The sequence below is a fragment of the Rutidosis leptorrhynchoides genome, chromosome 10 (genome assembly GCF_046630445.1).
Source record: "Rutidosis leptorrhynchoides isolate AG116_Rl617_1_P2 chromosome 10, CSIRO_AGI_Rlap_v1, whole genome shotgun sequence".
Lineage (NCBI taxonomy): Eukaryota > Viridiplantae > Streptophyta > Magnoliopsida > Asterales > Asteraceae > Rutidosis > Rutidosis leptorrhynchoides.
The window spans coordinates 332,578,330-332,592,491 of NC_092342.1; positions in this window are offsets into that span (position 1 = coordinate 332,578,330).

Below are 14,162 nucleotides of genomic sequence, written 5' to 3' on the forward strand. Positions count from 1 at the left end.
CCGGAGAACCACCACGATTACCATTTTAGGTAAAACAATCACGATATCACCACCATAGTTTTTCCATCTCATTGTGAAACCACCATCACTACAACCATGATCAAGTACTTTTATTGCTAAACTGTTTCTATTTTTCTGTTTCTTTGATAAACACAAACAACCACGATATCACTACCTACACCCTACAGTTGCTACTGCGTCAACTCTTGTTTCGTGCTCCTGTTTTAAACTGTTGCAACCTGTCACTGCTATACGCCTGCTGCTACTGTTTTCTATTTCCAAAACTCTATACAATCCGTGTAATAATGATGATAATATCGTGTTTACACTGCTACAACTGTTTTTTCTGTTTCTGTTCGATAGGCCAAACAACCACTAAACAACTCACCATATTACATTAATCTGTCGCTGCTATCTCTTGATCAAACTACCAAATCTACTGCTAATGCTCGACTGCTATACTCATTCTGAATTCTGTCGAGGGAACCAACCCACAACAACTATCACCTGCTCGTTTTTCTTTCTTCCTTTCTTTTTCTGTTGTAATCAACCAATCACCACACCATCTAGCTTTGTATTTCCTATTTCTAATTTAAACAGTCGCAAACCAAACAAGTGTGATACTCCAGTTTCCTGTCTTGAACAACTTTGCTACACTTCCTGTTTTCACCTTGAAACCTACTGCAGCCTTACACTTTTCTTTCTTCTTTTGATTCTATAAAGGCGATAACAAAAGAAACAGTGACGAGGTAATGATGATATAAAAATAATAAAGGAGATGTTGAGTGCAGTTTAGTGAATTGCTTATGTGTAAAGTTCGATAATAATAATAATAAAAAAAAGACGATACAGTGAGATAGATGACGATGATGATAATGATGTCTCTGATGAATGATTACCCACCCAAACCGAAACAGTCATTGTTGCATATTGTAATTTGTTGTCGGGTTTGTTGCTACTGTTTCGATCAATAAAACCTAGAAACATCATAACTACTGCTGCTATTAGTTCCTATTACTTCCGATCAAACCCAAGAAAAACATTGAATTGCTTATTCATTTTCTAATCTATTCCAATCGGATCTAACGAGTAGCAACTACTTACTAATTGTTCTGTTGATAAAGACGACTGCAAACGCATGGGTTATACCCTAAATCTGAACCCAGCTATCCACGTCAGTTGATATATCTACATATCTAATTGGGTTTGATTAGTTGGGTTTCATTTACTGGGTCCAACAAACAGGCTTCTTAGGTTTAAATGTTGGGCCTGTTGGGCCGAGGTTTAAATTAACTGTTGGGGCAAGATTTATATATTTTCAGTTGGGCAGAGAGTTTTTGTATTCAGTTGGGCATGTGGACATTTTTTTTTAAACGAAGTGATGAAGATGATTAATACTAGTAAAGGATGAATGGTTTAGGAAAATGAAACAGAAACATAACATGTTAAATAGAATTAAGTGGGAATACATATCAGAAAAACTGAACAGACGAGATGGTTGGGTGTGTTGTCTGATGAGCTAGAGGTCATGGGTTCGTGCAACGACCCAGAAATTTTAGACCAAATTTAAACTTAATCTTTATATGATTTCGACATGATAAGCAAAGTCTATAATATCGAGTCTCAGAAATTTTGAACTGTTTCATATATTCAATTACCCTTCGACTGTTCTCGACGATTCACGAACAACTGTGTGTAAATAAATAAATAAATAAATATATATATATATATATATATATATATATATATATATATATATATATATATATATATATATATATATATAAATATTACTTATAAATAGATAATACTATATTTATTTGTTTAAAAAGATATAATTAATATATTTCTTTACTTAATAAAATTTGTTAATTAAGATTGGATATATATATAGAAAGTGTATATTGAAAATGAATTATTTCGGGTAGATTTAGTCAACGATTGTAAAACTCGGTTGACATTTCGTTAGTGTTCATATAGATCTAAAACGAGTTCATGAAGATTTAAAATAAAAGTTGGACTGTAAATCGATTACGAAGATTTTAGACTTGACAAAAATATTTTTACCTTTTTAGTTTAAATTTTAGTACTCCGTACATACTAATTGGAAAAGAAAATAAATAATTATTGAACCTTTTTTATCAGATTTCAAACAGTTAATGAGTGAAATAATTAAATATATTTAATCTAAAAATTTGGGATTTTTTAGGAACACTTTTATACGTTAACTGTTTAGCAATGGACACGATATAGCCATTCGGGATAAACTGTCAGCAGTATAGTAAGAGTGATTCTGCACGTTTCTTAAATTATGTTACTATTTTCTTTTTGCTTTCTGTATCAAATGAATCTTTATATACATCCATCCCTCACAAATATACAAACCATAGATATTTTTGTGATCAACCATTCTCACCATCTTCAATTTCCTTTCTACTTCTATTTGATCACCCTTGCCTACTAGTTGTTGTCATGAGAACCCAAACCAACAAGACACCATGAGCCACCACCTCTCTTTCACTCGATCACCACCACCACTAGACCACTTCCATCAACCGCCATCTTCCACCGTACAACCACCTTCCTTATTTTTTTTTGTTTTTCTTTTACGGCTATTATTATTTTTCTTCTTGTTTCCTTACGCCACCAAACCGCCCTTCTGTTTCCATTTTGTTCGAGTAACACCCATCGTGAGGTGACTGCTGCATTTTCTTCTTTTTTTTTCTTCGTGTTCCTTTCTTTTTGACGAGCACCTTTAAACCACTCTCTATATAACAGCTGCAAAAACCCACAACCACCATGAGCTGTAGATTGCAACTACTACCCATTTATACTTCTTATTCGGCTCATTAACCATCTACTTAAATCAACTACAACCATACAATCGTCACCACCAAAACACACCCCAACACCACCTTTATGCTACTGTGAACAAGCCAGGAACCACCCATTTAATCACCATCAAAAAGGGAAGTGAGGTTGATAACGTTAATGATGAGATGAAGAGCGAAGTTAATTAGTGATGTTATTATGTTATACTATTGCTGCTGCACACCGTTATATCCTGTTTAGGATAGGAACGATAAAGATGATGATTGATACGATGTGTTTCTATTCCCAGACCCACTTGTTAAATGGTAGGGCAGCTACTCGATTAGGATAACAACGAACTTTACAGCTCTTTAAGACTCAGGCCAATTGGGCTTTAGTTATGGGCTTCAATTTAACTGCATGTATTTAAGTGGGCTTCAAAGATCCAACCAGAAACAAATTGATTCATGGGCTCCTATTGTAACTGCTGCCTGCGTACTAGTTCCTTCCTATTTCTGGTCCGACAATTAGCTGTTATAATTTACGTTTGGTTTTTTTGTCGATTAATGGTTTAATGAAGAAGATGTTATACAGAAAACGGGTTATATAGGATTGGGTTACGAATTAATTTAGAAAAACAGAATTGATCGATTGGTTAGGGTAGTTTTCGGGTTAGCATGAGGTCGCAGGATCGAGCCCGGGCAGGGGCGTTTAATTTTTTTAAAGCTCGTTTCATTGAGGTAGCATTTTTAATATTTTTGTTATTGTTATTATTATTATTATTATTATTATTGTTGTTATTATTATACTAATACTAATCTTGATATCATAATTATTATATTATTAATATCATTAATACTAATATAATTAGGATTACGAATGTTAAGATAAAAACAATTAGGGTGAATATAGTTAAGGTAATTACTACCGAGGAGTATAATTATAAGTACGTTTTGAGTAAGGATGAATATAAATACAATTAAGTCATGATTAAATAAAATTATCATTTTTATTAAAAACTATCATTTTTATTAAAGTTATCATTATTAGTAAAATTATCATTATATATAAAATTATCATTTTTATTAAACTTATCATTATTATTATTATTATTATTATTATTATTATTATTATTATTATTATTATTATTATTATTATTATTATTATTATTATTATTATTATTATTATTATTATTAAAAGTATAATTATTATTAATGTTTTTATCATTATTATTTTTATTGTCATAAGTATCATTATTTTTATTAATATTAATATTATCATTATTATTATAATTATTAGTATTATCATTATTAACATTATTTTTATCATTACTATTATTATTATATAAAGATACAATTTTTTATTATTATCTTACCAAATAAATATTAGTTATATAAAAACTTATTTAATACATATAACATAACTATATTAATATTTTTATAAATACTAATTATTTATCTAAAGTATATTAGATAAATATAATTAATTTAATGAAACATATAATTTACTAAAATAACCATTAATAATAATATATATAAATTGTTCAATTACGATTATATGTATTAATATATATACCTGATATAGGTTCGTGAATCCGAGGCCAACCCTGTATTGTTCAGTTATTCAATATCGTCATATGTATTTTTACTACAAAATACAGTATGGTGAGTTCATTTGATTCCCTTTTACTCTTTACATTTTTGGGATTAATAATAAATGCGCTGTTTTTACAACTGCTTTATTAAATGCATTTTGAAATATATTTTAAATTGCGAATACATGAAATGCTTTTATATATGTTTGACGAGATAGACACAAGCAAAACATTCCTCGAATGAATTATTATGCAGACAGAAGTTCTGCGGATTATTATTGAATTATGTGGACATGATAATTGCCACCATTGAATTATGTGGACATGATAATTGCCACCATTGAATTATGTGGACATGATAATTGCCACCAATTGATGTGAATGTTATGTATCGAGAGAATGATTTTTATACACAGGTTATGTGTATTAAATTTTGTGCACGAAATATGTGTACGGTTACTAAGATTTATGAAAAATGGATTTCGTACACGAGAAAGGTGTACTGTATTTAAAAGATATCGCATGTACATTACAGGTGGGTGTAGGATTCGGGCCCATTTGTATCATGCAACATTTAAATCTTGTGGTCCATCAAAATGATGAATTTTAATGTTTTATGATAAACCTATGAACTCACCAACCTTTTGGTTGACACTTGAAAGCATGTTTATTCTCAGGTATGAAATAAATCTTTCGCTGTGCATTTGCTCATTTTAAAGACATTACTTGGAGTCGATCATCGCAATGGGATCAGATGTTGGTGACTTCGTCCAGATGGATTAGGACGGGGTATGACATGTGGTATCAGAGCGGTGGTCTTAGCGAACCAGGTCTTGCACTAGTGTGTCTAACTGATAGTTGATTAGATGCATTAGTGAGTCTGGACTTCGACCGTGTCTGCATGTCAAAAGTTTTGCTTATCATTTCGTGTCGAAAATTACCTGCTTATCATTCTTAGGGAATCACTTTCTTATCATTCTTAGTCTAGACACATCTTACTGCATTGATTGCATGAATAGTGTATAGACAAAATTCATATCTTAGCGTATCTGCTAATTCATATTTTAGCGTATCTGTTACTGTAAACTTTGCCTAGTATATTACTCCGCAATCTACGAAATCTTTTGTTCTATATATATAGATATTCTATGTAATTAGAATACCATCCGATAGCCGAAAATCATTTCATATCGAAAAATCCTTTACTCAATCATACGAAATGGAACTCGTCACTAGTTCAAGTTCTTCGGAACCCGACAGCTATTCCGACACGGATGTTCACCTAAGCTCCGAAAGCAGCGTCACCAGAATGAATCAACCAATCATCCATCCCCAATTCATATGATGAGTTCGTAGTCGACTTAAACAATGGATACGCGAAGAAGGCGACCCTTTCCATCCACCACATTCCCCTATTGACGAAGAACCCAAAGCACTTACCGGCGAACCAGTCCGAAACACCATTTTCACCCTCATTTCCCGAATATCTCGTCATGATTACATACTATCTCAGATTCTAAACCTTATTCATTCGGTCGTTTCGACCGACAATCATCCCGGAATAATAAAAGAAGTCAACGAACTTTGCGCTCGAGTAATCAAATTGGAGAATATGGTGCAAAATTTACCAGCTTCAGCAACATCACTGACACCAACAGTACCATCAATAGCAGCACCAGTACCATCAACAATCCATGCCTCAACATCTCATTCTGTACCTCGAGTATAATCATCGTTCTACGTATTGTTCTACATCAATTATCTTCGTTCTTCATGGTGATTTTGTAATCTCTAATGCTTTAGAGATTATATATTCTTGTTCCAACGGCAAATCAAATGAGTTTAATATCACATTAACTCATTAAATCCATGATTACATCTGAAGAGAATATATATGTAAGTATATTTTCATAAAGATTGTAATTAAAAATTCTTTTGTACAAACGATTAATGGTGAAAATATTTTAACGGGTAGGTAATACCCGAGGAATATTTAGATTTCACGTTAATAAGTTACACTGTACATTCTTCGAATCTGATTCAACAGTCATTTACTATCCTACTTACATCCACAGATATACGTATCCGTTCACTGCAGAATAACTATTTTCATTCAATTTTATATTTGGATGTTGACCTATCAGAATCAAACAAGTGGCATAATGAAGAAAACATTGAACAAAATAAAATTTGTTAGAAACAAACGAATTAACTATGAGAAAAATTCTGTTAAGAATCCACGCTAACTGTTTCCAGCTAACCGTTCCTAGCTAACTGATTACATTTTATTTATAGCAGTTTATTTATCGCAATTTAATTATCGCAATTTTATTTATCGTTATTTAATTTCTGTTATTTATTTTACGCACTTTAAATATCGAGACACGTATACAAGGTTTTGACATATCATATCGACGCATCTATATATATTATTTGGAATAACCATAGACACTCTATATGCAGTAATGCTTGAGTTAGCTATACATAGTTGAGGTTGAGTCTACAATAATATATATACTTTGAGTTGTGATCGAGTCTGAGACATGTACACGGGTCACGATACGTAATAATTAATTCGAATATTATATATTAAGCTATATATGAATTATTGGACTGTTAACTGTGGACTATCAACTGTGGACTACTAACATTGGACAATTAAAATGAATTAAAATACTGATTATAACATATGAAACTAAACAATTCTTCAAGTTTGCCACTTGATTTCATCTTAAACCTCATTTGTATCTCGACAATTACAATCTGCGTTCAAACCTTTCATGATTCTTGAAAACACCTCAATCGAGATGATGAACCAACCGCACTTCATCTACGAAAGAAAAGATTGATGAATATAGTTATGCACCTGAAAAACTCTTGGAAACTGAGTAAAATTTTAACACGTAACGGTGCTAGCTCCTTTGGCATTGCTATTACCGAAAATAACATTGCAATTATTTTTCAAATTAGTCAACTTTGTCACAGCTCCAAAAAATCAGCTTCAATTTTTTTTTCATTCGAATAAACCTTATTATAAAGATTACCCCTTCAATATCGTTACCGGAGAATCGTTTATATCCCACCACATTAGCAGTAAACTTACCAGCAACTTCATTACTCATTGGCTTAGGTCTCTCCGAAGAACCATTATATTTGTTCGTTAAAACCTATTCATATACTCATCCACATCTTATAACGAGAATTACCACATCAATTATCGGGAATTAGCAATCAATATTTTGAAATCTCGCAGCATGTCTACATCAACAGTTATATGTATACCTATAACCTTTATCTCTTAGAATTATGACCTTCCATTCTAAAATTTTGAAAAGTACCCAGTCTGCGAATCAATACTCTGAATTCTGAAAAGTTGAATGAAGCAACAAAAACTGTAAACGACCTTAACAGCCAAAAGTTTGATGATAAAAAAAAAATTATGTTGGTAAAGCTCATAAATGTTGGAACTGGAAAACGGATTGAGCAAACCATGAAGGAGGTTGTGGACAAATCACAAAGACTAAACCTATCTTCAAAGAATCCAAATGATCCAGTATCTGCTGAAGTCATTAATGAATACCTTACTCTACACTCTTGCGAACAAATCTTCATGCATCATCCTTCGATATTAGAAATTCTAAGATATCATCGTATCTTTCATTATAAATATCCTTGATATATCTTAAGATATTTTCATAACTATTCTTATCTGAAATCATTTATCTCTTCGCGATATCAGTGTTACATCAGAAAGGAAACTATTTTAGTTTCTAAATTCTAAAAAAAAAAAAAAAAAAAAAAATCGAGCTTAAAATATGAATGTCTTTGAAATAGTGCTGAGAACTGATGCATGAGTTAGTATAATATAATGACATTTAATCAACGTGATTATATTACAGTAAGTCATGCTGAGTTTCTAATGGAACGTGATGATTCACAGATCCTAACGTCATCATGTGCCATGTTACACGACTCTTACATTCTACTTGATCTCCAAACATATCGAGAACATGTTTTCCTGATAATTCTATCTTTTCTTTTGACTTCTGGTAATTTAACAAGTCATATCATGCTATTCCCAGTTCTTTCTTAGAACGATAGCCATGATCATTCAAAATTCCAAGATTTAACCTACGAATCCGAGACGTCTTAATCGCTTTACTTAAAGTCAACACGAATCTTATTTTCCTCATTTCACTCTTTTACGATAGCTTCATTCGTACTCTTCACATAAACGGATTTTTTTATCTACATTACACAATAATGAGAAAACTTTATTCGTCAACCAAAATTCGTCATAAAAACATTCTTATTGTTAGCCATGACGACCTCGATCAAATTTCGGGACGAAATTTCTTTAACGGGTAGGTACTGTGACGACCCGGAAATTTTCAACTAAATTTAAACTTAATCTATATATGATTTCGACACGATAAGCAAAGTCTATAATATCGAGTCTCGGAAATTTTGAACTGTTTCATATACTCAATTACCCTTCGACTGTTCTCGACGATTCACGAACAACTGTTTGTAAATATATATATATATATATATATATATATATATATATATATATATATATATATATATATATATAAATATTACATGTAAATAGATAATACTATATTTATTTGTTTAAAAAGATATAATTAATATATTTCTTTACTTAATAAAATTTGTTAATTAAGATTGGATATATATATATATATATATATATATATATATATATATATATATATATATATATATATGTATATATATATATATATATATATATATATATATATATATATGTATATATGTATATATATATATATATAGAAAGTGTATATTGAAAATGAATGATTTCGGGCAGATTTAGTCAATGGTTGTAAACTCAGTTGACATTTCGTTAGTGTTCATATAGATCTAAAACGAGTTCATGAAGATTTAAAATAAAAGTTGGACTGTAAATCGATTACGAAGATTTTAGACTTGACAAAAATATTTTTACCTTTTTAGTTTAAATTTTAGTACTCCTTACATACTAATTGGAACAGAATATAAATAATTATTGAACCTTTTTTGTCAGGTTTCAAACAGTTAATGAGTGAAATAATTAAATATATTTAATCTAAAAATTTGGGATTTTTTAGGAACACTTTTATACGTTAACTGTTTAGCAATGGACACGATATAGCCATCCGAGATAAACTGTCGGCAGTATAGTAAGAGTGATTCTGCACGTTTCTTAAATTATGTTACTATTTGCTTTTTGCTTTCTGTATCAAATGAATCTTTATATACATCCATCCCTCACAAATACACAAACCATAGATATTTTTGTGATCAACCATTCTCACCATCTTCAATTTCCTTTCTACTTCTATTTGATCACCCTTGCCTACTAGTTGTTGTCGTGAGAACCCAAACCAACAAGACACCATGAGCCACCACCTCTCTTTCACTCGATCACCACCACCACTAGACCACTGCCATCAACCGCCATCTTCCACCGTACAACCACCTTCCTTATTTTTTTTGTTTTTCTTTTACGGCTATTATTATTTTTCTTTTTGTTTCCTTACGCCACCAAACCACCCTTCTGTTTCCATTTTGTTCGAGTAACACCCATCATGAGGTGACTGCTGCATTTTCTTCTTTTTTTTCTTCGTGTTCCTTTCTTTTTGACGAGCACCTTTAAACCACTCTCTATCCCTCTCACTCTCGCTCCTCTTTTCTGTATATAACTGCTGCAAAATCCCACAACCACCATGAGCTGTAGACTGCAACTACTACCCATTTATACTTCTTATTCGGCTCATTAACCATCTACTTAAATCAACTACAACCATACAATCATCACCACCAAAACGAACCCCAACACCACCTTTATGCTACTGTGAACAAGCCAGGAACCACCCATTTAATCACCATCGAAAAGGGAAGTAAGGTTGATAACGTTAATGATGAGATGAAGAGCGAAGTTAATTAGTGATGTTATTATGTTATACTATTGTTGCTGCACACCGTTATATCCTTTTTAGGTTTGGAACGATAAAGATGATGATTGATACGATGTGTTTCTATTCCCAGACCCACTTGTTAAATGGTAGGGCAGCTACTCGATTAGGATAACAGCGAACTTTACAGCTCTTTATGACTCAGGCCAATTGGGCTTTAGTTATGGGCTTCGATTTAACTGCATGTATTTAAGTGGGCTTCAAAGATCCAGCCCAAAACAAATTGAGTCATGGGCTCCTATTGTAACTGCTGCCTGCATACTAGTTCCTTCCTGTTTCTGGTCCGACAATTAGCTGTTATAATTTACGTTTGGTTTTTTTTGTCGATTAATGGTTTAATGAAGAAGATGTTATACAGAAAACGGGTTATATAGGATTGGGTTACGAATTAATTCAGAAAAACAGAATTGATCGATTGGTTAGGGTAGTTTTCGGGTTAGCATGAGGTCGCGGGTTCGAGCCCGGGCAGGGGCATTTAATTTTTTTAAAGCTCGTTTCATTGAGGTAGCATTTTTAATATTTTTGTTATTGTTATTATTATTATTATTATTATTATTATTATTATTATTATTATTATTATTATTATTATTATTATTATTATTATTATTATTATTATTATTGTTATTGTTATTATTATACTAATACTAATCTTGATATCATAATTATTATATTATTAATATCATTAATACTAATATAATTAGGATTACGAATGTTAAGATAAAAACGATTAGGGTTGTGATCATGAATATAGTTAAGGTAATTACTACCGAGGAGTATAATTATAAGTACGTTTATGAGTAAGGATGAATATAAATACAATTAAGTCATGATTAAATAAAATTATCATTTTTATTAAAAACTATCATTTTTATTAAAGTTATCATTATTAGTAAAATTATCATTATATATAAAATTATCATTTTTATTAAACTTATCATTATTATTATTATTATTATTATTATTATTATTATTATTATTATTATTATTATTATTATTATTATTATTATTATTATTATTATTATTATTATTATTATTAAAAGTATAATTATTATTAATGTTTTTATCATTATTATTTTTATTGTCATAAGTATCATTATTTTTATTAATATTAATATTATCATTATTATTATAATTATTAGTATTATCATTATTAACATTATTTTTATCATTACTATTATTATTATATAAAGATAAAATTTTTTATTATTATTTTACCAAATAAATATTAGTTATATAAAAACTTATTTAATACATATAACATAACTATATTAATATTTTTATAAATACTAATTATTTATCTAAAGTATATTAGATAAATATAGTTAATTTAATGAAACATATAATTTACTAAAATAACCATTAATAATAATATATATAAATTGTTCGATTACGATTATATGTATTAATATATATACCTGATATAGGTTCGTGAATCCGAGGCCAACCCTGCATTGTTCAGTTATTCAATATCGTCATATGTATTTTTACTACAAAATACAGTATGGTGAGTTCATTTGATTCCCTTTTACTCTTTACATTTTTGGGACTGAGAATACATGCGCTGTTTTTACAACTGCTTTATTAAATGAATTTTGAAATATATTTTGAACTGCGAATACATGAAATGCTTTTATAAATGTTTGACGAGATAGACACAAGCAAAATATTCCTCGAATGAATTATTATGCAGACAGAAGTTCTGCGGATTATTATTGAATTATGTAGACATGATAATTGCCACCATTAAATTATGTGGACATGATAATTGCCACTATTGAATTATGTGGACATGATAATTGCCACCATTGAATTATATGGACATGATAATTGCCAGCATTGAATTATGTGGACATGATAATTGCCACCATTGAATTATGTGGACATGATAATTGCCACCATTGAATTGTGTGGACATGATAATTGCCACCATTGAATTATGTGGACATGATAATTGTCACCAATTGATGTGAATGTTATGTATCGAGAGAATGATTTTTATACACAGGTTATGTGTATTAAATTTTGTACACGAGATATGTGTACGGTTACTAAGATTTATGAAAAATGGATTTCTTACACGAGAAAGGTGTACTGTATTTAAAAGATATCGCATGTACATTACATGTGGGTGTAGGATTCGGGCCCATTTGTACCATGCAGCATTTAAATCTTGTGGTCTATCAAAATGATGAATTTTATTGTTTTATGATAAACCTATGAACTCACCAACCTTTTGGTTGACACTTGAAAGCATGTTTATTCTCAGCTATGAAAGAAATCTTCCGCTGTGCATTTGCTCATTTTAAATACATTTCTTGGAGTCGATCATCGCAATGGGACCAGATGTTGGTGACTTCATCCAGATGGATTAGGATGGGGTATGATAGTTCGAGCCCTGTCTGGGGCATTTTTGTTGGGAAAACTTGATAATGCTAAAAACGAACATATATTTCATAGCATTATTCCTCAAGAAAGACAAGCTTTTAGTTGCAATTGTTCTATTTAAAAGTGATATTCGTTTAAATAATAAAAGGTGAAGACAAAAGACAGATTCGACGAATTGAAGACGCAAACGACCAAAAAGCTCAAAAGTACAAAAGACAATCAAAGAGGTTCCAATTATCGATAAGAAACGTCTCAAAATTGCAAGAGTACAAGATTCAAAACGCAAAGTACAAGATATTAAATTGTACGCAAGGACGTTCGAAAATCTGGAACCGGGACCAGAGTCAACTCTCAACACTCGACGCAACGGACTAAAAATTACAAGTTAACTATGTATATAAATATAATATAATATATAATTAATTCTTAAAATTAATATATATATATTATAATATATTTATAAATCGTCGGCAAACAAAGAACCAAAGCTGGGTGAGCTGTAATTTCAAACTCCGCGAGTTGCGGAGTTTGAAGGCAAAAAATTACGCGACTCGCGGAGTTCACCTGGACTCAAATTCCTATAAAAGCCAACGCAGTTCGATGAAAAATATATCATAAAAATCAATCTCTCTCTATATATGTATACGTAATATTTATATTTATATTTTATATTTTAAATTTTAATTTTAATCCTAATAATAAGGGTATGTTAGCGAATGTTGTAAGGGTGTAAGTCGAAATTCTGTCCGTGTAACGCTACGCTATTTTTAATCATTGTAAGTTATGTTCAACCTTTTTAATTTAATGTCTCGTAGCTAAGTTATTATTATGCTTATTTAAAACGAAGTAATCATGATGTTGGGCTAAAAATATTAAAATTGGGTAATTGGGCTTTGTACCATAATTGGGGTTTGGACAAAAGAACGACACTTGTGGAAATTAGACTATGGGCTATTAATGGGCTTTATATTTGTTTAACTAAATGATAGTTTGTTAATGTTAATATAAAGATTTACAATTGGACGTCCCTATAAATAACCATATACACTCGATCGGACACGATGGGCGGGGTATTTATATGTACGAATAATCGTTCATTTAACCGGACACGGGAATGGATTAATAGTCACTAGAATTATTAAAACAGGGGTGAAATTATGTACAAGGACACTTGGCATAATTGATAACAAAGTATTAAAATCTTGGGTTACACTCAGTCGACATCCTGGTGTAATTATTAAACAAAGTATTAAAATCTTGTTACAGTTTAAGTCCCCAATTAGTTGGAATATTTAACTTCGGGTATAAGGATAATTTGACGAGGACACTCGCACTTTATATTTATGACTGATGGACTGTTATGGAAAAAA